Source organism: Elephas maximus, chromosome 1 (assembly GCF_024166365.1).
Source record: "Elephas maximus indicus isolate mEleMax1 chromosome 1, mEleMax1 primary haplotype, whole genome shotgun sequence".
NCBI lineage: Eukaryota > Metazoa > Chordata > Mammalia > Proboscidea > Elephantidae > Elephas > Elephas maximus.
Genome location: NC_064819.1, coordinates 85,021,519 through 85,045,613, shown reverse-complemented (window position 1 = coordinate 85,045,613; position 24,095 = coordinate 85,021,519). Strand labels below are relative to the sequence as shown.

At 40.3% G+C, this 24,095-nt stretch overlaps 3 non-coding genes across 3 annotated transcripts; 1 reads left to right on the top strand and 2 right to left on the bottom strand.

The window, feature by feature from the left end:
• Positions 1-235: 235 nt before the first annotated feature.
• Positions 236-317, bottom strand: TRNAL-AAG (transfer RNA leucine (anticodon AAG)). The gene has a single exon. It is a non-coding gene; the product is annotated as a tRNA-Leu (tRNA).
• A 1,231-nt stretch (positions 318-1,548) lies between these two features.
• TRNAF-GAA (transfer RNA phenylalanine (anticodon GAA)) lies at positions 1,549-1,624 on the top strand. The gene has a single exon. It is a non-coding gene; the product is annotated as a tRNA-Phe (tRNA).
• Positions 1,625-18,895: 17,271 nt separating this feature from the next.
• On the bottom strand, positions 18,896-18,977 carry TRNAL-AAG (transfer RNA leucine (anticodon AAG)). Its single transcript has one exon. It is a non-coding gene; the product is annotated as a tRNA-Leu (tRNA).
• Positions 18,978-24,095: the final 5,118 nt, after the last annotated feature.

Genomic DNA, 24,095 nt, shown 5'->3' with positions numbered 1-24,095 from the left:
CCGTTGTTGACAGCTCAGGTGCCAACCAAAAGGTCAAATTCACCAGCTGGTCGTTGGAAACATTACAGGGCAGTTTCGCACTGGGGTATATAGGCTTGCTATCAGTCAGAAGCCACTGCATCACAACAAATTAAAAAACAAAACAAAACAAAACAAAAACCCAGTGCCATCGAGTCGATTCCGACTTAGGTTTTTGATAATTTCGTTCACTGATGGATTCAATTTACAATAGAATTGGCAGCGGTGGGATTCGAACCCACGCCTCCGTAGAGACTGGAGCCTTAATCCAGCGCCTTGGACCGCTCGGCCACGCTACCCTGCGCCTGGCATGGTTCAAATCATTGTATTTGCCAAGATACGAGATTGTTTTCCACTACGTTATACATTTCCTAGAAGATTTCTACACAGTTCTCGTCTAAAATTTATTGGAAATTTGTGATGTGCCATGCACTGTCCTTACATTTCCTGTCATTCAGTTCTCTAAACTGCCTCAATAATAGGTACTGTTACTATGATCTCCATTTTCCTGACGGAGAATATGAGGCACAGAGATAAAAAGTGACCTGCTGAATGTCACCAGCGGCCTAATGGACAATGCCTCCGATTCTGGATAAGAAGATTGAAAGTTTGAGTCCCTTCTTGGTGCCTTGTTTCTGGTTTGGCAAGCAGTAGAAGCCTCTTGAATTGACCTCCAATGGCAAACATAAATAATCCAGATGCATCTATCTATTCTTATCTTTCTCTCCTCTCCCTCTCCTCACCCCCACACATAGCCCTTTGGCTGTATCTCCCTCAGGAATCTGATGTGGTGTGAAATGACCACCTTACGACTTCATTTAAAGCTCTAAAGACAAGAAACTGGAATTCTGTAGGCGATTGTAAGAAATGTTCTTACCGATACTCTTGGGATTTTAATTCAACTAGGTGTATGTGTGTGGTGTGGGATGTTTTCTACAACACGGTGTTTGAAAACCTCCAACGAAAGTCGTTTTATCATGCAGCTCATCTGCTTTTTAGAATTCCCACTCTTTCTCCTTTTGAAAACACTTTTTGCGTATTCATATGAAAATAAACACATTGTTTGATGGATTCCCTTTAAATGTTTCCCCATTTCTACTCCAAAGCAAGAAGCCCTTCACCACACTAACGTGCTCAGTAATCCTCTGTTCCCCATTCCATGTTACTAGAGAATAGGACAGAAAAGGAAGGACTGAAAGAGGAGAGAAAGAACAGCCTGGATCACTTCTTTTGGAATTTCCTTAGTTTTCTGAGTAGTGTTTGGATCATGGGACAGCCTGAGGTTACCAAGCAGAGACGCCTCTTCCTGTTTTACCTGCCATTCCTCCCACTCCTCCTTTACCAACCTATGCGCAGTCCTCAAAAATTGGATCACGCTTTTCAGACATGGACGGCAACAGACCTCATAGAATTTCAGATTTGTGAGTAGGTAATATTGCATGAGATTTGAATTTATAAACGTACGAGTCCTGTAAACAATACTTTAACGTATAACTAAAACGGCACCCCCCACCCTCCTCCCCCCACTCGGCTGAGGAAATAGTTCAGTTGGGAGAGCGTTAGACTGAAGATCTAAAGGTCCCTGGTTCAATCCCAGGTTTTGGCAGTTCTGTTGACCTTTGCATAATTATTATCATCCCTGTTTTATATAACAGTTGCATTCCAGGGCTTTAGGATTCTAATAAAACTAACTGTAAATAAAGTTAAGCAAAAACAAGTCCGGAAGGAGGGCGTAGCTCAGTGGTAGACGGCATGCTTTGTATGTTAGAGGTTTAGGGATCGATCCCCAGCACCTCCGGAGTTTTCCTCTGTTTCAACACTGTTTAAAGTCATTCTTTAAAGAATGGAGCCCTCGGGTAGTCCACTATCTGAGAACTCGGCTACCAACCAAGTGGCCACTGGCAGATTCTAGGAAATACTATAGAGCCGTTCTATCGTGTCCTATCGTGTCACTATGCTTCGGAATCCACTCAACAGCAACCGTTTTATTTTTATTTTTCCCCCTGAAGGAATACAGATGTAGTTCTAATATTTTCCATACTATTTCTGCACACATAGAAAGTAAAAACATAACCCGGTGGATTTCTTTGAATGCTCTTGCATTCACATGCTGTGAGCCCCTACATCCCCTAAGGAGACTGTGACAACGGAAGAAAGACGTTAATAAAGGAGAGAAATGAAGAACCGGATCCCAACGGAATCACTGGAAACACCCGACACAAAAGCCTGCACACTAACAGGGGGTTCGCCTTGGCTCCCATTTGTCGTATTATTAAAGAGACAGAAAGGCAGAAAAAGGGATGGGGGAAGGGTCCCACCTACAGTTTTCTTTAGTGCATTGTATTTTCTGGGCCAAAGGATGGAGCAAAGGCAGAGAAGCCCGTCTTAATGCCCACCGATTTCTGTACCAGCGCTCGATCTAAAAATGAGGGATGGACGGCTGTAAGTCCCGAATCTTTTTAGATGAGCGAGCAGCTTGAACTCTGGGCAAGGTAACGAAGACTGTCAGGGAATTAGAAGCTTTCCTAATACGAAAGGAGAAGAAATAGCTAGAACTAACACATTCGCAATTGATATTCCGTAATATTAATTTTCCTGGATTTCCTCACTCACTCTATTTTCCTCCTTATTTTAAATCTTTAAATAAAACATGTACTGGAAACCTCAGTTAACATCAAATGGAGGTAGGCCCATATGAAGAAGAAAGGAAAGGTTTTTCTGTCAAAACGGAAGATAGATACAGGTACTTTCCGACCTAGGCCATATTTGAGTTACAATGAACCACACTTAAGACTCTCATTTTTTTTTGGCTATACATCTTGTCATTAGTAGTATGTTCTGCATACAATCTTGGTTATGTTATTGTTCTCATGCCAACCATGCAAAATAAATAAAGAACGAATTTATAAAAGTATTGACAATAAAAGGCAATAATAATGAAAACTAAAATAAATAAATAAAAGACACTCGAGTAACCTAAGAATTGACTTGGGACACTGGCCTTAGTGGGGACTACTACAAATAAAAGGTGAATGGGTCACAGGTATAGAGAATACTTCCTTTGTAAAGAACAGCAGCTGACTCTTTTCCTTCACGGTCAATCTTATCACATCTGCTTTGTATGTCCAGTAAAGTTCTAGGAATTTCCAGTCCACTGCTGGTAACTTTCTAATGTGTTGTGGATTCAAAAATGTCTCTAATTCTGTACTTATTCCTGTTGAGTCAAAGCGTCTTTAGGAAGACACAGAATTTGATGTTTGCTCCCAGCACTCCCATCTGGGATGTCATTACTTCTCAGTTTTCTTCTCCCTCGAAAATAACCACAGCAGATAGTCAGGAGAGAGACTGCCTGGCTTCCAAGTCTGATTGGCCTCGGGTTGGTTGTGTTCCTGGGGTCAATTATTTATTTGTTTTAGGATGCATTTTATCAACAGAGGTAATGTGGTCATTTCATGTGTTAGCTCTTCTTCATGTTATCCACTTGTTAGCTGCAGGCACCTTAAGAACACGGTAGGAAAAATTGAAAGGCTCACGTGGGGACAGTAATAGGGGCTTCATACAATGAACTAGGAAGTATTTCCTCCTCTTCTATTTTTTGGAAATGATTGTGCATAGTTTGTGTTAACTCTTTAAACATTTGTTGGACTATCTTAATCTTTCTGGACCTGGTGATTCTTTTTTGGGCAGAGGTGTTTTAAGATTACTAAATCAAATATCCTTAACATAAAAAACCAAAACCAAACCCAATGCCACAGGGTGGATTCCGACTCATAGCAACCCTATAGAACAGGGTAGAACTGCCCCTTAGAGTTTCCAAGAAGCGCCCGGCAGATTTGAACTGCCAACCTTTTGGTTAGCAGCCCTGGCACTTAACCACTACACCACCAGGGTTTCCATCCTTAACATAGTGCTATGGAAAATACATATTCATATTGGGTGAGTAGTGACAGTTTGAGTTTTTTGAGCAATTGGTCCGTTTCAAGGAAGTTGTCAAATTCAAGCGTGTAGCATTGTTTATAGTATTTCTTTATTATTGTTTTGTTGTCTGTAGAGCCTATAATGACATCTCCTGTTTCATTCCTGGTTCTGACACTTTGTTTTCCCCTCTTTTTTTGGTTGCTCTGTTTTTTTGCAGTCTTGCTCAAGGTCTGTTAATTTTATTCATCTTTTCAGAGAACCTACTTATTGTTTCATTGATTTTCTCCATTTTGTTTACTTTGAATTTAATTTATTTCTGCTCTTATTTTTACACTTTCCTTCATTCTGCTTGATTTGAGTTTATTTTGCTCTTCCGTACCCCTCTTTTTTTATTTTTAGGTTCTTCAAGTGATAGCTTAGATAATTGATATGAGGCTTTTCTCTTCTGTGTTCACTTAAATTTTCTTCTGTATGCTATAAAATTCTTTCTCAGTACTGCTTTAGTGTGTCCCACAAATTTTGAAATGTTGTATTTTTATTTTTATATCCTTGAGACTTCCTCTTTGACCTACAGATTATATAAAAGCGTGTGGCTTAGTTTCCAATTTGGAAAATTTGTTTTATGTTTCTGTGACTGATTTTTAGATTCCATTATGGTCAGAGAACCCACTTTGTATGATTCAATTCTTTTAAATTTGTTAAGGTTTCTTTGATGGCCCAGACTATATGCTTTATCCTGATTCATGTTCCATGGGGACTTGAAAAGAATGTGTATTCTGCTCTTGTTTGGTGAAGTTTTAATATAAATGTTGATTAGGTCTGTCAGCTGATGGATTTTTTTAGTCCTTGTATATGTTTGCTGATTTTCTGTTTATTTGCTTTTGAATTATTTAGAAGACTCCAAAGATAATTGTGGATTTGTCTACATCTTTCTATTCAATCAGTTTTTTTCTTCACCTAGTTTGCACCTCTGTTGTTTCGTGCATAACACATCTAACACTGCTATTCAGGTAGTCCAAATTATCTCATGTTAATGTTACAAAGAAACACACAACTGTTTCCCCCCCCATTAGCAATATGTAATACAGCATGTAATTTGTTACTGTCACCATATCTATAAGATTGTATGTAATTTTTCCAACTTCCCAAGTCAAATAAAGCTTGGATTTATAAAGATACTGATAATAAAAGGCAATAATAATGAAAACTAAAAAGAAGAAAAGAAATATTCGACTTACAGCAGAACCCTCTTAGGAAGGAGTCGTTGGAACGGAGCCCCCTTGTAAGTTGGTGACTTCCTGTTCCTTTTAGAAGAATGACCCTTTTTATCATTAAGTGATGTCTATCTCTGTCCTTGTTAATTTTTCATTCTGAAGTTTTCATTATTTAATATAAATATAGCCACTTGTGTTTTCTTTTGATTAATGTTTGCATGATATATCTTTTTTAAAATTCTCTTTGATTCTAACTAACTGTATAGTTACATATATGAAATGAGTTCCTTGTAGACACCTTATACTGGCACTCCACAGGTCACAAAATTCTGACTTCAAGACAACTCCTTTTGCCCTTTAATGTTAGGTAAACTTGCCCCTACTTTGAAATTATGGAGCCAACACTACTCCAACAAATTGTTCATCACAATCACCATTATATTCTGCATGTACAGCCTTTTCTTGCACTAAAGGAAGGCTAAATAAGAAACATATGTACTTGTTTGACTTTTCTACAAAAAAAAAAAATTTATATTGCTTTAAGTGAAACTTTACAAATTAAGTCAGTCTCTCATACAAAAATTTATATATATCTTCTTATATACTCCAATTGCTCTCCACCTAATGAGACAGTACACTCTTTCTCTCTACCCTGTATTTCCGTGTCCTTTCAGCCAGCTTCACTCCCCCTCTGCCTTCTCATCTCCCCTCCAGACGGAAGATTCCCACATAGTTTCATGTGTCTACTTGATCCAAGAACCTCTCTCCTCACCAGTATCATTTTCTGTCTTACACTCCAGTCTGATCCCTGTCTGAAGAGTTGGCTTTGGGAATGGTTCCTGTGTTGGGCTAACAGAAGGCCTGGGGACCATGACCTCTGGGGTCCTTCTAGTCTCAGTCAGACCATTAAGTCTGGTCTTTTTAGGAGAATTTGAGGTCTGCATCCCACTTCTCTCCTGCTCCTTCAGGGATTCTCTGTTGTATTCCCTGTCATGGCAGTCATCGGTTGTAGCCAGGCACCATCTAGTTCTTCTGGTCTCAAGCTGATGTTTATCTACAGATCTGAATTAAAGACCTAAACACACAGTTACAAATGGCTATTATTTCTTTTCCCGTTCTGGTTTTCTTCAGATTCCTGTAGAGCAAAGACCAAAAAGAGAGGAGTGAAGAAACAGAACTTCTAAGAGAAGTACTTAGGGTAAAATGAAGGGCTTCTATGTAAGAAAAATAATGAAGATTAAATAAAATCCCGTGAACAGGGACTTGAACCCAGGACCCTCAGATTAAAAGTTGGATGGTGTACCTCCTGAGCTAAGCAGACCAGCTTATGTATGTTGTCCTGAGCATATCTTTTAGGTTTCTGCACTGCAGTTGGAACGCACTAGCCATTCTTTGGTTCCCCTGTAGGGTCCATTCTTCTGTGTCCTATAGGTTCTGTATGAGTCAGAATCAACTCGATGGCAACAGATTTGGTTTTTTGTTTACATGTTGCTAATTGGTTTCATATTTCATGTGTTCAGATAGTTTTCTTAAATTCTCTTTGTTGCCAAGAATACTTTGTTAGAAAGAGGTGCTGTCATCAATTGGATCATTTCTCTTCCCTCTCTCTTTGCCTTGTATCTGTTTAGATTTTAACAACAAGAGAGGCGACCCCTACAGAAAGCACTGCTGGGTTTCTGATCATACGACTAGATGTGAAGGACTTCATTACTTGCCAAATGTGGTGATTTGTCCCTTTGCTTCTTATTCCCCACCCGCACTTATTTTTCTGGAAGCAACACGAATGCTACTCTTCTTCATATCCCTCTGCATTGTCTTGTATATCTTTCTTGCAGCCTTGGGAAACAGGAGAAAAGAGTTGGAGAGAATTTGAAGACCTATGAACACATACCATAATAATGGGGATGTAAAGGAGCCTGGGTTTAATCTTCTAAATCTCTGTGCTTACCTTTCTTAATTATGCAATTTATCTACCAATGTAAGCCACTCCTTCTCAGTTTTTTTCTCCTCTTCCTCTTCCTTTTCTTTCTTCTCTTCCTTCTTCCTGTCTTTATTCATTGTTTGCTGCCACATCCAAAGGAAGAGGATAATCATCTTGATGAATTAATGTACATTAGGACACACCATCTCGAGTATGATCCAAGATAGGTCATTAGTCTTGATCTAAAATTTGAGTAAATACTGTACAGGGAATCTGGGAACAAATGGGGAAGTTTTGGTGTGAAGAGACTAACCTCTATGAGGAGCAAAGCCAGAGTATGTCTTCTGGGAAAAGAGTGTTGTTTATTTCCCAGAAAAACTCCACGCTTCCAAGAAACCAAGGCTATGTGAAAACTGAGAGAAGTTATAATTGCTGTACTTTAGGAATTTGTGGATTTCTCTTCTCTCCCACCCTATGAATATATAAGGCATAGTTGGGGGTGGGTCACACAAAATTGCTTGGAGTCATTTGTGAATCAACACAAAAAGAGCTAACTTTTAAGCAAAATACCTGAAGAGTTAGCATTTCAATAAGAGAAGTGCCCTTCCAAGGTATTTTGGTTCTCCTCTCCTCACATGAAGTAGTTTGGAAATCACCAAATTGCACATCAGACCACTGGAATACTCACCAAGGGAGGTTTGGGACCCACTACCTTGTTCCACCTCCGTATCAGATGATAGAGGATCAAGTTGTTAAAATCTATGCTATGAATGAATTCTGATAAAATATTTAGCTGGTGTTAAAAACAGGCACTTCTGACAAGAGGAGCTCTTGTTTGAGATTCCAGACCTTTCTCCTTGGAGGAATGCCATCTTATCTTTGAGACAGGAAAGGCCTGAACATACCAACCTCCGGAGCTCCCTCTCTTCATGCTGTCATCTGCACATCTTTATTGAAGAGTTTACTTCTTGGCTTGTATTTCTCCATCCAAAAGCATCATTATCATTTGTGGCTTAGAGAAGAGCGCCATTGAAGAAACACATCACTTTTGATTATAGCACAGTTTATTAATTCTATGTAATTGTTTTCAGTGGTTTCAGCTGGTAGTTGATGCCTTTTTGAATGTTGTTAAATTTTCTTCCAATTTCAAAGCTAAACATTTGAAAGCAGAATCCGAAGACTACGGAAATTAGAAGCCTTCCTAAAACGAAAGTAGAAGAAATGGGCAGAATCAAAGCATTCCCAATTGATAGTCCGTAATATCAATTTTCCTGTATCTCCTCACTCACTACTTTTTCCTCTTTATTTTAAGTCTTTAAGTAAAACATCCACTGGAAACATCAGTTAACATCAAAAAGAGGTAGATAGACGTGAATGAGCAGGGAAAGGTTTTTCTCTCAAAATGGAATATAGATCCAGGTATTTACAACTTAGGCCTTGTTTAAGTTACAGTAATCTGCATTTACCATCGCCCTTTTTTCTACATCTGATCGTTAGTAATATGTCCTACATACAACGTTGCTTATGTTATCATTCTCATGCTAACTTCACAAAATAAATAAAGATTGAATTCATAGAAATATTAGCAATAAATTGAAATAGTAATATAAACTAAAAAAAAGAGACATTCGAATTAAGAATTGACTTGGGACACCATTATTAGTGGGGGACTACTACAAATAAAAGGTGACTGGGTCAGAGGTGGTGGGGTAGAGGTTAAGAGCTACATCTGGGAATGAAAAAACAGCAGTTAGAGTCCACCAGCACTCCTTGGAAACCCTACAGGGCAGTTCTACTCTGTGCTACAGGGTCCTTATGCGTAGGAATCAAATCCATGGCAGGGAATTTGTTTTTGTTTTAGATCAAAGGTATGTTGTATGCTTCCTTTATAAAGAAGATAGGCAGCCTCTCTTCCTTCACAGTCAATCTGATCACATCTGCTTTGTATGACCATGAAACTTCTAGGAATTTCTGGTCCACTGGTTGTACCTTTGAAGATTTCTAATGCTTAATGGTTTCAAAACTACCTCTAACACTGTTTGTATTTCCTTGAATCAAAAGTCTGTGGGAAGACAGAAACAGACGTTTGTTCCCAGCCCTCCAATCTGACCCTTTTTCAAGCTGGGATGACCTCACTTCTCGATTTTCTCCTCCAACACAAAAATACACAGGAGTTACTCAGGAGAGAGGTTGTCTGGCTTGTAACTTTAACTGGCCACATGTTGGTAGTGCTCCCGAGGTCAAATATTTATGTTTTAGGATGTATTTTATGGACAGAGACAATGTGGTCATTCCATGTATTTGCTTTTTTTTCTGTTATCTACATGTTCTCTCTAGGGCCTTTAAGCAAACAGTAGGATGTTTGCCACAGTCAGTACTGCAGAGGGGAACAAGGAATGGGGAGAAATTAGGGTGCTGTGAGCAGAATTCCAAATTCAAGGCCCAGACCTAGATCCACTGAATCTGTGGTTCAAACCCTCCATGTGATACAGATGCCAAAACTTCAGAAGCACTGCTGTGTACATTTGAGAAGGAAATGCTAAGGGCCAGGTGTGTGCTGAGGAGAGGTGTCTGTTGTCTATTCCCAAGCGGTTGCTCTATTTGCCTTACATGAAGATTTTCTCATCTTTTCAAGACCCCCAATAGATTAGGTGGCTTTGGAGGTCACACAAAACATCCCTTATTTTTTCTGGATGAATTAACAATGGAAGCAAAGTGACGCTCTCTAGTCAAAATACCTGAAGTTCAGTCAAGCTATTTGGGTGTCTGTTACACATTGAATTGTGTCCCACCAAACAAGTATGGTAAATCCTGACCTCTATGCCTGTGGTTACAATCACATTTTGAAATGGGTAGACTTTGTTACGTTCATGAGGCGGGATTAGTGTTGGGTATATCTGGAGTCAATCATTTACAAGATATAAACGGAGCAATTAAGGAAGCAGAGATGGCTTAAGATAGATGCCATGCCACATGGAGATCTCCAAGGAACCAGGGAACAAAAGCTGAAGAGAAAAGGAACTTTCCCCAGAGCTGACACAGAGAGGAAGCCATCCTCTAGAGCTAGTGTCCTGAATTCAAACTTATAACCAAAACACAGTGCTGTCTGACTCATAGCGACCCTATAGGATAGAGTAGAACTGCTCCATAGAGTTTCCAAGGAGTGCCTGGAAAGGATTTGAACTGCCGACCCTTGGGTTAGCAGCTGTAGCATTTAAACACTAGGCCACCAGGGTTTCCTTCAAACTTATTAATGGTGTTCACTTGTGGTATTTCTGTTACAGCAGCACTAGATAAGTAAGACAGAGTAGTGGTCCTCAATTCGAAATCCAAGCTAAAAAGACTGCAAGTTCCAAAACAGAGACTGTAATCTTTATCTCTGTCCTCACAGAAAGACTTGGCAGTCTGGATCCTGCTGCCTCTCCACGTGCCACATCATGATTAGGCCAATCTTCTGGTCTAGGACCAAGTTGTTAAACCTATAACATAAGTGAGTTATGACTATTCTCTTTTTGGCATTAGGCAGGCTTGTGATCTGAAAAAGACTGCTTTGTGGCTAACAGACCATTTGTCTTCCTCCCTGGAGGAAATTGTGCCACTACCCACTTTCTTCTTTGTGCCTGCTGTATGCATTCTTGTTTCCTAAGTCACTGCTTTATTTCTGTTGGACTCTTGTAAAGGACTTTAGTTGTATGGGAACCTTGGTTTTCTGGATTCTTCACTCTTCCAAGAACTAGATGTAAGCAGTATAGAAATCCATTGTAAAAGTATGGGTGAGTTTTGTTTTAGGGTAAAAACACCACAAAATTTAGTAAAGCAAAAATAAAGTTTTATTTGACATATCTTCAAAGATTCAAAAGTAGGAAATGGACAAGTATGCTGCTAGAGCCGTGTCTATCCAAGTCAAAGGAATATTAGAGAATAGTCAGATAAAAAAATAGACATGCATGCTGCCACAGCCATATCTGTTCAAGTCCAAGGAATGTTCCACAATGAACAGTATATATTAACATTACAAAATGGGCAAAACCAATAATTCACCTGCACTTTGAAATGATTGAACTAACCCTACTCCAACAGATTCTTCATGACAATCACTTTTACATGATGCATGCACAGCTTTTAAATCACTGAGAAGACTTCCAGCCTTTTTTGACCTAAAGGAAGGCTAAATAAGAACCATATGCACCTGTTTTGACTTATTTACAAATTCAACTTAAAGACCCTGTCAGGAAGAGATCTGTTTCATAATGTCGGGGACGGCCTATAGTCATATGTTACAATCCACTTCCCAGTTTCTGTACTTTAATTGGCATATTTAGAGCATTTACATTCAATGCAATTGTTGATTATTCCAGAGCTTAGGTTTGGCATTTTATTTTTTGTTTTCTGTTTGTATGTTCTCTCTCTTTATTTCTTTTTTTGCTGTCTTTTTATGGATTCCTTGAACTTTTTAAAAATTCATGTTAATTTATAGGGTTTTTGAGTGTATCTCTTTGCATAGACTTTTTTAGTGGTAAAAGAGTATATATATATGTATGTATGTAAGCAGGTATGTATATATAAATCACAGTGTGTCATCATATTACCAGTTCATATTAAGTGTAGCAACCTGCTTAGGCTGGCTTCTCTAGAGAAGCAAGACCAGTCAAGCATATAAAAATATATATGGAGAGAGGTAGTTACATCAAGGAAATGGCTTCTGTGGTTGTAGAGGCTGGAATGTCCAAAGTCTATGGGTTAGGGTAGAGACTTCTTCTGATTCACACAGCCATGGGCTGGCACAGCCAAGATTGGTAGGCCAGACAGCAGGGCTCTTGCTCACAGGCTTTGAAGACTGACAAATCCCAAGACCAGTAGGCAAGATGGCAGGTAAGCTGCTAGCTCAAGTCCGAAGAACCAGAGGTCAGAGGAACAGAAGCCAGCTGCAGGATCCAGAGCAAGCAAAAGCTTAAGATCCTTGCCAAAGAGTCCACCTATACCGAATGCAGGCCACATCCTCAAGGAAATCCTTTTTCATCTGATTGTCTACTCACGGCAGATCCCATCATGGAGGTGATCACATATCAAATCTCATCGTGGAAGTGATCACATCATCATACAACTGCCAAACTACAGGGAAGCTGCCAAACCACTGAGAATCATGGTCCAGCCAAGTTGACCCACAACCTTAATGATCACACAACCTTACTTCCCTTTTTTGGAGGAGGGAGTTTAATCTTCTGCATCTCTATGCTTGCTCTTCTCAGTGAGGCAACTTGCCTACCATGAGTGAGTCAGTCATCCTTCTTTTCATTTTCTTTCTAATCTCCCTCCTCTTCCTTCTCCTCCTTCTCTTCCTTTTTTATGCTTTATTCACTGTTTACTGCTCACATCCAAAGGAATAGGATAATTATCTTGATGAAGTTTGCACATTAGCATATCCATCCATAATATGATCTAAGAATGTTTGTGACTTTGACCTGAACCTGGAAAAATACTGTACAGGTAATCCAGAAACAAAAGGGAAGTTTCAGGATAAAGGAAGAACTAAGCTGTCTAGGGAGGAAAGATGGCATGGGACATGGGATAAGACTATTGTTTATTTCTCTCAAATAATTTGTCACTTCCAAGAAGCCAAGAGTATGTGAAAACAGAGAGGATATGTAATTGCTTTACTTTAGGAATTTGTGGATTTCTCATCTCTCCTCCCTTACAAATATGTAATGCAGAGTTGGTGGTGGGTCCCACAAAATCACCTTGGATTGGTTTGCCTGTCAATCTACAAGGAAGTTAGAGAAAAATTCTAAGGAAAATACTAGGAGGTTAGCATTTCAATGACGCAAGTCTCCCTCCAAACTTTTTTGGCTCTCTTCTCTCTACTTGAAGTAGCTTGGAAATCTCCAAACTGTACCTCAGAATACAGGACCACTCTCACAGGGACGTTTGGGACCCACAACCGTGACCCACCTGCATATCAGGTGATTCTTCTACTTGTTGGTAGAGGATCAAGTTGTAAAAACCTATGTTATGAATGGATTCTAATAAAATATTTTCCTGAGGTTAAAAGCTGTCATTTCTGACAAGTAGAGCTTCTGTTTGAGCTTTCCAACTCCATGGGGCAGCACCATCTTATCTTTGAGACAGAAAAGGTCTGAACATACCAGCCTACGGCACTCCCTCTCATGCTGTCATCTGTGCTCCTTTATTGCAGAGTTTAGTTCTTGACTCGTATTTTTCCACCCAAGTGCATCATTATTGTCACCGAATTAGACCAGTGAGCCCTCGAAGAAATATGTCGCTTCTCTTTATCTCACAATCTCATTTTATTAATTCTAAGTAATTCTGTTCAGAGCTTTCAGGTGATATTTGATTTCATTTTTGAATGTCGTTAAATTTTCTTCCAATTGCAAAGTTAAAAATTTGAAAACAGAAACTGAATGCTCCGTAGCAACTTTTTCATTTTCAGGTTTGGGCTGCTTCTTTAGTGTATTGGTCACATGGCCTGATGGATAGGCCTCTGATTCCAGAGCAGAAGATAGAAGTTTCCAGTTCATACTTGGTCCCTCGTTTATTGTTGGGCAAGAAGTGGAAGCTTCTTGAATTGACATCCATTGGTTGGCTCTAGAGTTGTTGCTGGAGGGGACGGGTGGAGTTTGGGTTGTGTCTCCTGTCACAGATCAATAAACAAACCAAAAACTCAAACCAAACCCATTGCCATTGAGGTTTAGTCAATACCATAAAGATTAAACCTGTTGTGGTCCACCGCATTCCCACTCATAGTGATCCTACAGGGCAGAGTAGAACTGCCCCATAAGGTTTTTAAGGCTGTAAATCTTTATGGAAGCCAACTATCCATCTTTCTCCCTCAGGATGGCTCTCAGGTTCTACCACAAACTGCTTTACCATTGTACCACCATGGCTCCACAAAGATGAACAGTTAACATTAAAGAATTTCAAAAACCAAAAATGGGCCAAGTCTCAAGAAGACAATGAGCAAACTTATGTACCCACTAATTGCCATTCTACTAGATTTGGTCAATAATTTGCATTATGTCACTGGCAACAAACCACTAAATGTACTGTATAAAGAGTTGGTATCGACATTACAGTGATCCTGGTTTTCCTGGCTCACAGACTTCCTCTAGGAATGGGAGATGGTGGCCAAGAAAAAAATGTGACAAATAAAATAGCCCACTGTAAATGATGGAATAAGCTTCTCTGGAGGATGCTCTGTTTCAAATGGCTTCTAAGGAAAAGTTAGAAATACGTGTGTGCGTGATGGTGATGTGGTTATTAAGCCTGAACCTGCTCTTGAAATCTGTACCCTCACTTAGAGTCTGTTGTACATCCATTGAGTTATCCTAGCTCAGGGATTCAACTTTTCCTGACAATTACTGTCAAATGCTCCATGGTGAAAACACTAGTGGCTTAGTGGTTAAGAGCTTTGGCTGCTAACCAAAAGCTCAACAGTTTGAGTCCATCAGGCGCTTCTTGGAAGCTTTGTGTGGCAGTTCTACTTTGTCCTATATGGTGGCTATGAGTTGGAATCGACTCAAGGGCAACGGGTTTGGTTTTTTGGTTTTATTCTCTAGCCATTCTTTGGGTTCTTTACTTTGTAAGCAAAACCACTAATATTTGATAATGTCAAGGCAAAATCTTCAGGCAAGTCCCCCTTCTACATTCAGCATTGCTCCCTACCACCAGCAATGAAATTTCTTTTGGTTCTCTCAGAAGTCACCAAGATCTGGGCTTCTGCAGTACAAAGAAAAACACTTCATGTGTGCCCTTCAAAGTGTGCTGTTTATCCTGGGACTACAAGAGCAGCTCTGAACTCTCATATCCAGAGTTTCAGATGAAAGGAGCTGGAGTTTTCTGCAGAATAAATGATCTCAGCCCACTTTCCTTAGAAAGTGCCGTCTTACTACTTGTGAACTTAAAGGAAGCACAAGAGAGATGGAGAGCTCAGAAATATTCTACCTCCTCAATGATACGAAATCCTTTGCATCCACACAGGTACGAGGTCCAAGCCCTCTTCCACACACTTCTCTTCTTTTTTCTTATCTGTGCAGCAGCTATCTGTGTTCCTTCCCAGCATCTGCAGCCTCTCTTTCTTTATCAGTGGACACATCACACTGCCCCTTCTACCCCTCCCACTTTCTTTGTGTTTACTGCCCCTCTTCTGGGGTGAAGTTTCCCCAGGTTCCTTATTCCCCATTCAAATTTCTAGGCCAGTAGTTCCCAAACCTATCTGATGGTATGAATTACCTGGTGACAATTCTAAACTATATAAATTTATGCTCCACCTTATTTCAATTCACTCAGGAACTGGTAAGTGGACCTAGGGATCCATATTTTTATAACATTTTCAGGCTTTTATTCCCAAGCTTTGGTGCCACTGAAATCCACACTATAGCACATATGACCCTTATGTCTTTGTGTTAGAGGCTCATTAGGGTTTATTATATTACCTTTTAATATCTTTCTGCCCCTGAAGACCCGTAGTCCAAATTCAGCATGTCAAAAACTCATTGCCATCAAGTGGATTCTGACTCATAGCTGACTAATAATGACCCTATAGGACAGAGTAGAACTGCCCCATAGGGCTTTCAAGGCTGTAATCTTTACAGGGGGAACCCTGATAGTGTTTAAGAGGTTAGGTGCTTGTTGGAACCCACCAGCAGCTCAGCTAGAGAAAGTTGCAGCAGTTTGCTTACTTACATACTTCCAGCCTTGGAAACCCTGTGGGGCAGTTCTACTCTATCTTATCGGTTCACTGTGAGTCAGAATCCACTTGATCCAATGGGGGGTTTAATCTTTATGGCAGCAGAGTGCCACATCTTTCTCCCCACAGTGGCTGGTGGGTTCCAACCACCAATCTTCTGGTTAGCTGCTGAGTGCTTAACCACTGTGACAGCAGGGCTATATTTTCATAGAGGCTTTAGGGGAAGATCCTTTTTTACTTCTTCCAGGTTCTTGTAAACACAGGTGTCCCTTGGTTTATACCTGTAGCATAACTCTGTGGCAGTCTTTTCTCTGTCTGTGACTCTGTCTTTTCCCCTCTTTTGTAAGGATACCACTCAGATAGGATTAGGGCCCACACTAATCCAATATGATGTCACGTCAATTTTGCTGATCACATCTTCAAAGAACCTATTTCCAAACAAGATCACATTCACAGATACTGGGAGCTAGGGCTTCAACTTATCTTTTTTGGGGGGACACAACTGAATCCATAACACAGCTGTATGTATATACCAGAGATTATTCAAACACTTCCCGATTAACAAACCTGTGGTTTATTTTTTGACTTTTTCTATTATAAAATTTAAAAAGATTAGGCATGATCATATTTCATCTTGTATTTTTACCCATGTGTATTTTGAATTGATTGCTAACAAAAGGCTTGCTGGTTGGGAGGATAAATGCAAATAATATTTTTCTAGCTACAGCTGTGTAAGTTTTGAATCTGTGCATATCACATAATAGAAGCTCAGTGAACGTATGTTAGAGAAAAAGAACTGGCAGAATTTAATGCAAACACATGAAAAGTTACCTAGGGCGTATCACTTTTCTTTTGGGAGTGAGAATCCTGCAGTCACAAGTGGTTTTGATCAATAGAATCAGAACTTACAGTGCAGTAAGTGAGGCAGAGAATTTAGGGGTGGGGAGATAGAGAGGAGATTGGTTTTCCATGGAGAGGAAAAAATCAAGGTCCTACTAGGACTGGAACCCAGGATCTGTTATTTACAAGAGAAGACTTTGAACCAATAAGCCATAGTGCTTGTACAAAGGCATGGCTTAGTACTGTTTTTCTCTTGTCTGATTAGACGAAATATTTTTGCTACAAAATCTACAGGATCCAGACCAGTTTACTGTGAGAATACGGACAAACACGAGAAGACATTTTGCTTACTCACATGTGCTGTAGAACTACTAAAGCAGGAAAAGTTTCGAGCTGCTTGAGTGTCAGCGCCAATAATTCAATTAGTCCAAGGATAACCACCAGCAAAAGCAGAGGCAGCCCAATGGTTCCAAATGGAATACAGGTTTCAAAAACCCAGCTTCGCTGTTTTTCGCCTCATCTTTTGTAATTTAGGCTCTTCATTAGGATGCCCTAAGTGAGGGTCTCTAACTGAAGGAATTCCACTGAGACTCAGACTGCCAAGTGATCATCACTTGCACTCACAGGAAGCAGTGATTTGGAGGGGAGGGAATGGAGGAGAAGAAAAGGCTGAGAGGGTTGAATTCAGGTACTGAATCTCCCTCAAAACCCTAGCTCCCCTAAGATCCCACAGGGGCAAAATCCAGCGCTACAATGACTCTAATCAGAAATCCAGAGGTGCAGAGCCTCTTGGGGGAAGGGAAGGGGAAGTGAGGCCTGCTGGCCACATAGGGCTCCGGGATCCAGGTACAGTCCTCCTAAGGTGAAGAGCCCTATTCCTCCAGCGAAACCCCGCAGTGCCCTCTACTCACCTAAACCTGGTTTGAGGCGCATTAGGTCACCCACTCTTCTGGTCTCAATCCCGCACTTGCACCCTGCGGTGATCGCCCCCGCCCCCACCCTAGTTACGTGCCCCATCCTCTGGATGCTCAGAGGGCTGTATGGAATACTCACCTCCAAACACGGTGTCCAATGCTGCTGCTATACACAGCCTTCAAAAGGCAGGCGAGTTGTTCATTTTTACTTAGCATTAGGTAATGAAATGAATCTGGCATTGAAACGGACTTAAATTTTTACCAATGGGCTTAGACTCTGAAAAGAAGTGCTATGTCACGTGAGTCCATCTTCAGAGTAAGCAAGAAAGCCAGAGGGGAAGGGCCACCACGGGTTCTCCAGGCTAATGGAGGAGAGCCACGTTGCCCCAGAGGCTTCCAGTAGAGGAAAAAGAAGGAGAAACTGAAACCCAGCCCATTGGCCCTGCTTGTTTTATTATGTGGAAGCTTTTTCAGAGGCCCTGATTGAGTAATCAAAACCTTAGCAATTGGTAGGACTTCGTATTCGTTGGTGTTTTAAACTAGAAACTTCCGATCCAGCTATTCCAAGCACAGAGCCTATGAAAAGAACGCTGGAAAAAAAAAAAAAAAAACAAACAAAAACGAAAGGAAACCTTAGGGAGCACAGTTCAACTCTGATGTACCCGGAGTCTTCAGGAGTCAGAGCTGACTCCATGGCAACTGCATATTAGCTTGCTTATGCAAATAATATTCGGTGCAGGTAACCCCAGACTAACCCCAGGCTACTTGCCCGGGTAGGTAAAGGGAGCGCTGGCGCCATAGCGGTTAAGTGCTATGGCTGCTCACCAAAAGCTTGGCAGTTCGAATCCAACAGGCGCTCCTTGGAAACCCCATGGTGGCAGTTCTACACTGTCCTATAGGGGCGCTATGAGCCGCAATCGACTCGGCGGCAATGGGATTGGTTTTTTGGGTTTGCGTAGGCAGAATCCGACGCAGGTGGAATGGGGAGGGGAGGTGGTGGAAGAGTTTCACCGTGTATAAAGTCTTACGTTTTTGTAATTTGGAAATATATGAGTTATATTTGTTTAAATCTATAAACATTTTAAAAACCATAAAGATTGAATCCTTGGACACGAACTACTGTTCTTAGATTGATCTTAACCTATTATTAGGGAGATAAATGTCTTGCTTATGTTCTTCAAGGGCGCCCTAGTTGAGGGCTCGGCTGCCAAACAGAAGCCTAAATTCAGCAGCAGCTCCTTGGAAACTTTATGGGGCAGTTTCGCGCTGTGCTGTATAGGCTCGCTATGAGTCGGAAGTGACTGAATCAAAGCGGGTAAAGTTTTTGGCAATTCCCTTCTCTGATGGATTCCATTTCCAATAGAGTTGGCAGCGGTGGGATTCGAACCCACGCCCCCGCAGAGACTGGAACCTTAACCCAGCGCCTTGGACCGCTCGGCCACGCTACCTTGCTCCCAAGAAACTCTTAAATCATTATATTTAGGAAGATACAAGAGTGTTTTCCATGACGTTATACTTTTCCTAGAACATTTCTACACGGTACTGGTCCAAAACTAAAATTTATTGGAAATTTATTACGTGCCATGCACCTTCCTTACAATTAATGTCATTCAGTCCTATAAACTGCCTCAGTGATACGTACTGTTACTATGATCTGCATTTTCCTGCTGGAGATTACCAGATACAGAGATAAAGAGTAACCTGCTGAATGTCACCCAGCTGTAAGTGATGTTTAAAGCAGTAGTGGAAAACTTCACTGTGTTGTATATTTATTCAGTCTGTGGTAAAATTCTGCAATGATTTTGATGAAGGCTATGTGACAAACAGAGCAACAGCAAACTTATGTATGACTTAACAGTAATTGCTTTTGGGGAACGGAGACGTATTAAAAAAAAAAACCAGGAAAGCCGTTTTCATCCAGTCGACCTTATAGGACAGAGCAGGAGTACCCAAAGAGCTCCCAAGGAGGAGCTGATGGACTCCAACTGCTTGGCCTTTTGGTTACTAACCGAACTCTCGATCACTGTGCAATCAGGGTTCCACTGGTCGAAGCATGGTATATGGAAGTCTAATATTTCGGTAATTTCACTGATGCTTGAAATGTTTCCAGTGTGGAGAAATTTAAAACTAAAAGGAATTTAAGTGATGCCTTCTTAGCACAGCAGGTAGCCCGTCAGTCTCATAATCTGAGGATCCTGATTTCAAGCCTTAGAGAGAGTACCAAGTTTTTTCTTGTCTCTTCTACTAAACTCTTTTGAAAAAGACGCGTAGTAAGAAAAATTGTAACACCGATCAAGTTTTTGAGTACAAAACGCAGATTCCAGAAGTATCTCTGAGTAATCCTGAGTGTTGTGATTATAGGTAGGGAGCAGGACCTGTAATTTTTAACACTCTGCCAAGGAATCCTTAAAAAACTTTATCAATTTCTTTTTGTAGCCAGACAGCTGTTCAATACGCTGACTACAGTACAACCTAATACCAAACTCTGGATTAGTTACCTATTGCTACTGTAGCAAATTATCACAAATTTAATGGCTTCAAAATACACAAATCTATTATTTTCAGTTCTGGAGGTCAGAAGCCTGAAATGGGTCCTAGGGAACTAAACTCAAAATGTTGGCCGAGTTGCATTGTCTCTGGAGACTATGAGAGAGAAGTCACTCCTTGTGGTTCCTGGCATCTGACTCCACTCACACTCTTTTGCTCAAGTCTACATTATGCTGATCTCTGGTTCTGTTGTTGCATTGCTGTTTCTAACTGTGAACCACCTGTCTACCTCTTATAAGGATCTTGTGACTATATTGGGCCCACCCAGAAAATGCAGAAATTTTTTTCCATCTAAACATCCTTAACTTAATCAAGTGTGCAAAATACCTCTTGCCATGTAAGGTAACAGATTCACAGTTTTTGGATATTAGGATGAGGATAGTTTTAGGGGGACATAACTACACATGGTACAGTCTTCCTTCTGGTCTACGAAGATTTACAACTGTCCCACATGTAAAAACATTCACTTCATCCCAGCATCCCCCAAATAGCAACCCATTACAGCATCAACTCAAAGACCAAAATTCTCATCTAAATCTCATCAGCTCAAAAGTCCTAAATCTTCTATTATTTATATCCTCTAAATAAGTATGGGTGAGGCTCTGTCATAATCCCTCCTGGGATACAATTACTGTTTATCTGTGAATCTGTGAAATTCAACAAACAAATTATCTGCTCCTCAAAATGCAGTGTGAGACAGGCATAGGGTAAGAGTTTTAGACATTTCAATTAAAGAAGGGAAGAAATTGAAAGACAAAAAAGGAGTCATCCAGCCAGGTAAATAACATTAGTTATCAAGGCTTCAAGTTAATGCTCTGTGGTTTTATGGCTCTGCCATCAGAGTCATCCTCTCAAAATCATCTTTCCATTTACACGAAAAGTGAAGAGCACATATTTTTACCAACTTCTGCATTCTGAAATCGATCGAACATGCAATCAAGGTACCTTGATAATTACTGGTAATTGAATTGTGAAAGTTGGAAACAAAGAAGAAGGACAAGTAGCTGTAAAATATGGCCTTGGCGATAGAAATAGTGCTGAAGATCGCATGACAGAATTTTGCAAGACAAACGACTTCATTGTACATACCTTTTTTCACCAACATAAATGGTTACTATACACATGAAACTAACCAGATGGAATACATAGGAATCGAATTGAATAAATCGGTGGAAGGAAATGATGGAGAGCTGAATATCAACAGTCGGAACAAGGCCAGGGGCAGACGGAGGAACAATCGGTGAATTTATTATATGCAAGTTCAAGTTGAAGCTGAAGAAAATTAAAACAAGTCCATGAGAACAAAGTGTGACCTTGAGTATATCCTATCCACATTTCAAAACCATCTCAAGAATTGATTTGACACATTGAACAGTAATGACGAAGGACCAGAAAATTATGGGATGACATCAAGGACATCATACATGAAGAAAGCAAGAAGTCATTGAAAAGATAGGAAAGACAAAAATGGATGCCAGAAGAGACTCTGAAACTTGCCCTTGAATGTTGACTAGCTAAAGAGAATGGCAGAAATGATGAAGTAAAAGAACTCAAGTGGAATCTAAACAGAAGTTTTCAAGGGGCAGCTCAGGAAGACAAAGCAAAGTATTATGATGAAATGTGCAAAGTCCTGGTGTTAGAAAACCAAGAGGGAAGAACACACTTGGCTTTTCTCAAGCTGAAAGAACTGAAGGAAAAATTCAAGTCTCAAGTTGTAATATTGAAGGGTTCTGTGGGCAAATATTGACTGATGCAGGAAGCATCAAAAAAAGATGGAAGGAATACATAGAGTAACTGTACCAAAGAAAATTGTACAAATTTCAACCATTTCAGGAGGTAGCATGTGATACAAGAGCCAATGAGATTGAAAGAACAAGTCTAAGCTGCTCTGAATATATTGAAAAAAAAAAAAAGTCTCCAGAATTGACACAATACCAATTGAGATATTTCAAAAAAAAAAAAAGAAAAACAGATGCAACCCTGAAAGCACTCACTCATCTCTGCCAGAAAATTTGGAAGACAGTTACCTGGTCCACCTCCTAGAAGTGATCCATGTTTGTTCCCATTCCAATGAAAGGTGATCCAATAGAATGCAGAAATTATTGAACAATATCATTAATAGCACTCAAAAGTAAAATTTTGCTGAAGGTATTTCTAAAATGGTGGCAGCAGTCCATCGACAGGGAACCAGCGGAAATTTAAGGCAGATTCAAAATAGGACGTGGAATGAAGGACATCATTGCTGGTGTTAGATGGATCTCGGCTGAAAGCAGAGAATACCAGAAAGATGTTCCCCTGTGTTTTATTAACTATGCAAAGACATTTAACTGTGTGGATCATAACAAATTATGGATGGCATTGTGAAGAATGGGAATTCCAGAACATTCAATTGTGCTCATGGAGAACCTGTGCATAGACCAACAGACAGTTGCTTGAACAGAAGAAGGGGATACTGCATGTTTGAAAATCAGAAGAAGTGTGTATGAAGGTTGTACTCTTTCACTATACTTATTCAATCTCTATGCTGAGCAAATAATACCAGAAACTGTACTATATGAAGAAAAACAGAGCATAAGGATTGGAGAAAACTCATTAACGACTTTCCATATGCAGATGACACAACTTTGCTTGCTGAGATGGGGCCGGGGGGGGGGGTCTGAAGCACTTACTGATGAAAATCAAAGACCACAGCCTTCAGTATGGATTAAACCTCAATATAAGGAAATGAAAAATCCTCACAGCTGGACCAATAAGACAAGTCATGAAAAAGTGAGAAAATAATGACGTTGTTAAGGATTTCTTTTTACTTGGATCCACAATCAATGCCCATGGAAACAACAGTCAAGAAATCAAAAGACGCACTGTGTTGGGCAAATCTGCTGCAAAAGGCCTCTTTAAATTAAAGTGTTAAAAAGCAATGATGTCACTTTGAGGAGGACTGAGGTGCACCTGACCCAAGCCATAGTATTTTCAATTACCTCATAAGCATGTGAGAGCTGGACAATGAGTAAGGAAGGCGGAGAAGAACTGATACCTTTGAAGTATGATGTTGGTGAAGAATTTTGAATACACTATAGACTGCCAGAAGAAAGAACAAATCTGTCTTGGAAGAAATACAGCCAGAATGTTCCTTAGAAGCAAGGATGGCAAGACTTCATCTCACATATTTTGGACATGTTTTCAGGAGGGACTTATCCCTGGAGCAGGATATCTAGCTTGGTAAAGCAGGTAGACAAAAAAAGAAGGCCCTCAATGACATAGATTGACACAGTGGCTGCAACAATGGGCTTAAACATTGTGAAGATAGTGTAAGTCTGGGAAGTGTTTCTTTCTGTTATAACTAGGGTTGCTATGAGTTGGAACTGATTGGACAGCACCTAACAAGAATAACAACAAAGCATGTGTTTGCTTCCGAGTAGTTTTATCGGCCTATTTCCTGTCTATAGAATATTAGGAGTCTGCTACAGGAATTCAGGGGTACATGATTTATTAAGGGACTGCTCTTCAGGATGGGAGAAGGAAAGTAGCCAAACAATAATGTGCTCTTGGGTGAAGCCTAGAGTTAGCATGACCCATGTGACAGGGTGCTGGGATGTAAATCCCATAGCACAGTTTTCCTTGAGTCAAGGGGTTTGAAATTTTGCACCTTCTATTCCCTCCAGTCAGTCATTGGCTGCAGCTGGAAATGGAGTGGTGAAATAATCTACCAGATGTCTCCAAACCAAGGGCAATTCACTGGAGAAGGTAATACAGATAAACCATGGGGTGGTTGGGTCCAGTGGCTGTAAAAAGAAAATGGGAAAATAGTTTTTTGAAGTACCAAGATCATGTACTGTTGTTATTTGGTGCTGTCAAGTTGATTTTGACTCATAGTGACCCTATACAAAACAAAATGAAACACTGCCTGGTCCTGTGCCATCCTCACCATCAGTGTTATGCTTGAACCGACTATTGTAGCCACTGTGTCAATGCAGCCTATGGAGGGTCTTCCTCTTTTTTAATGACCCTCTATTTTACTA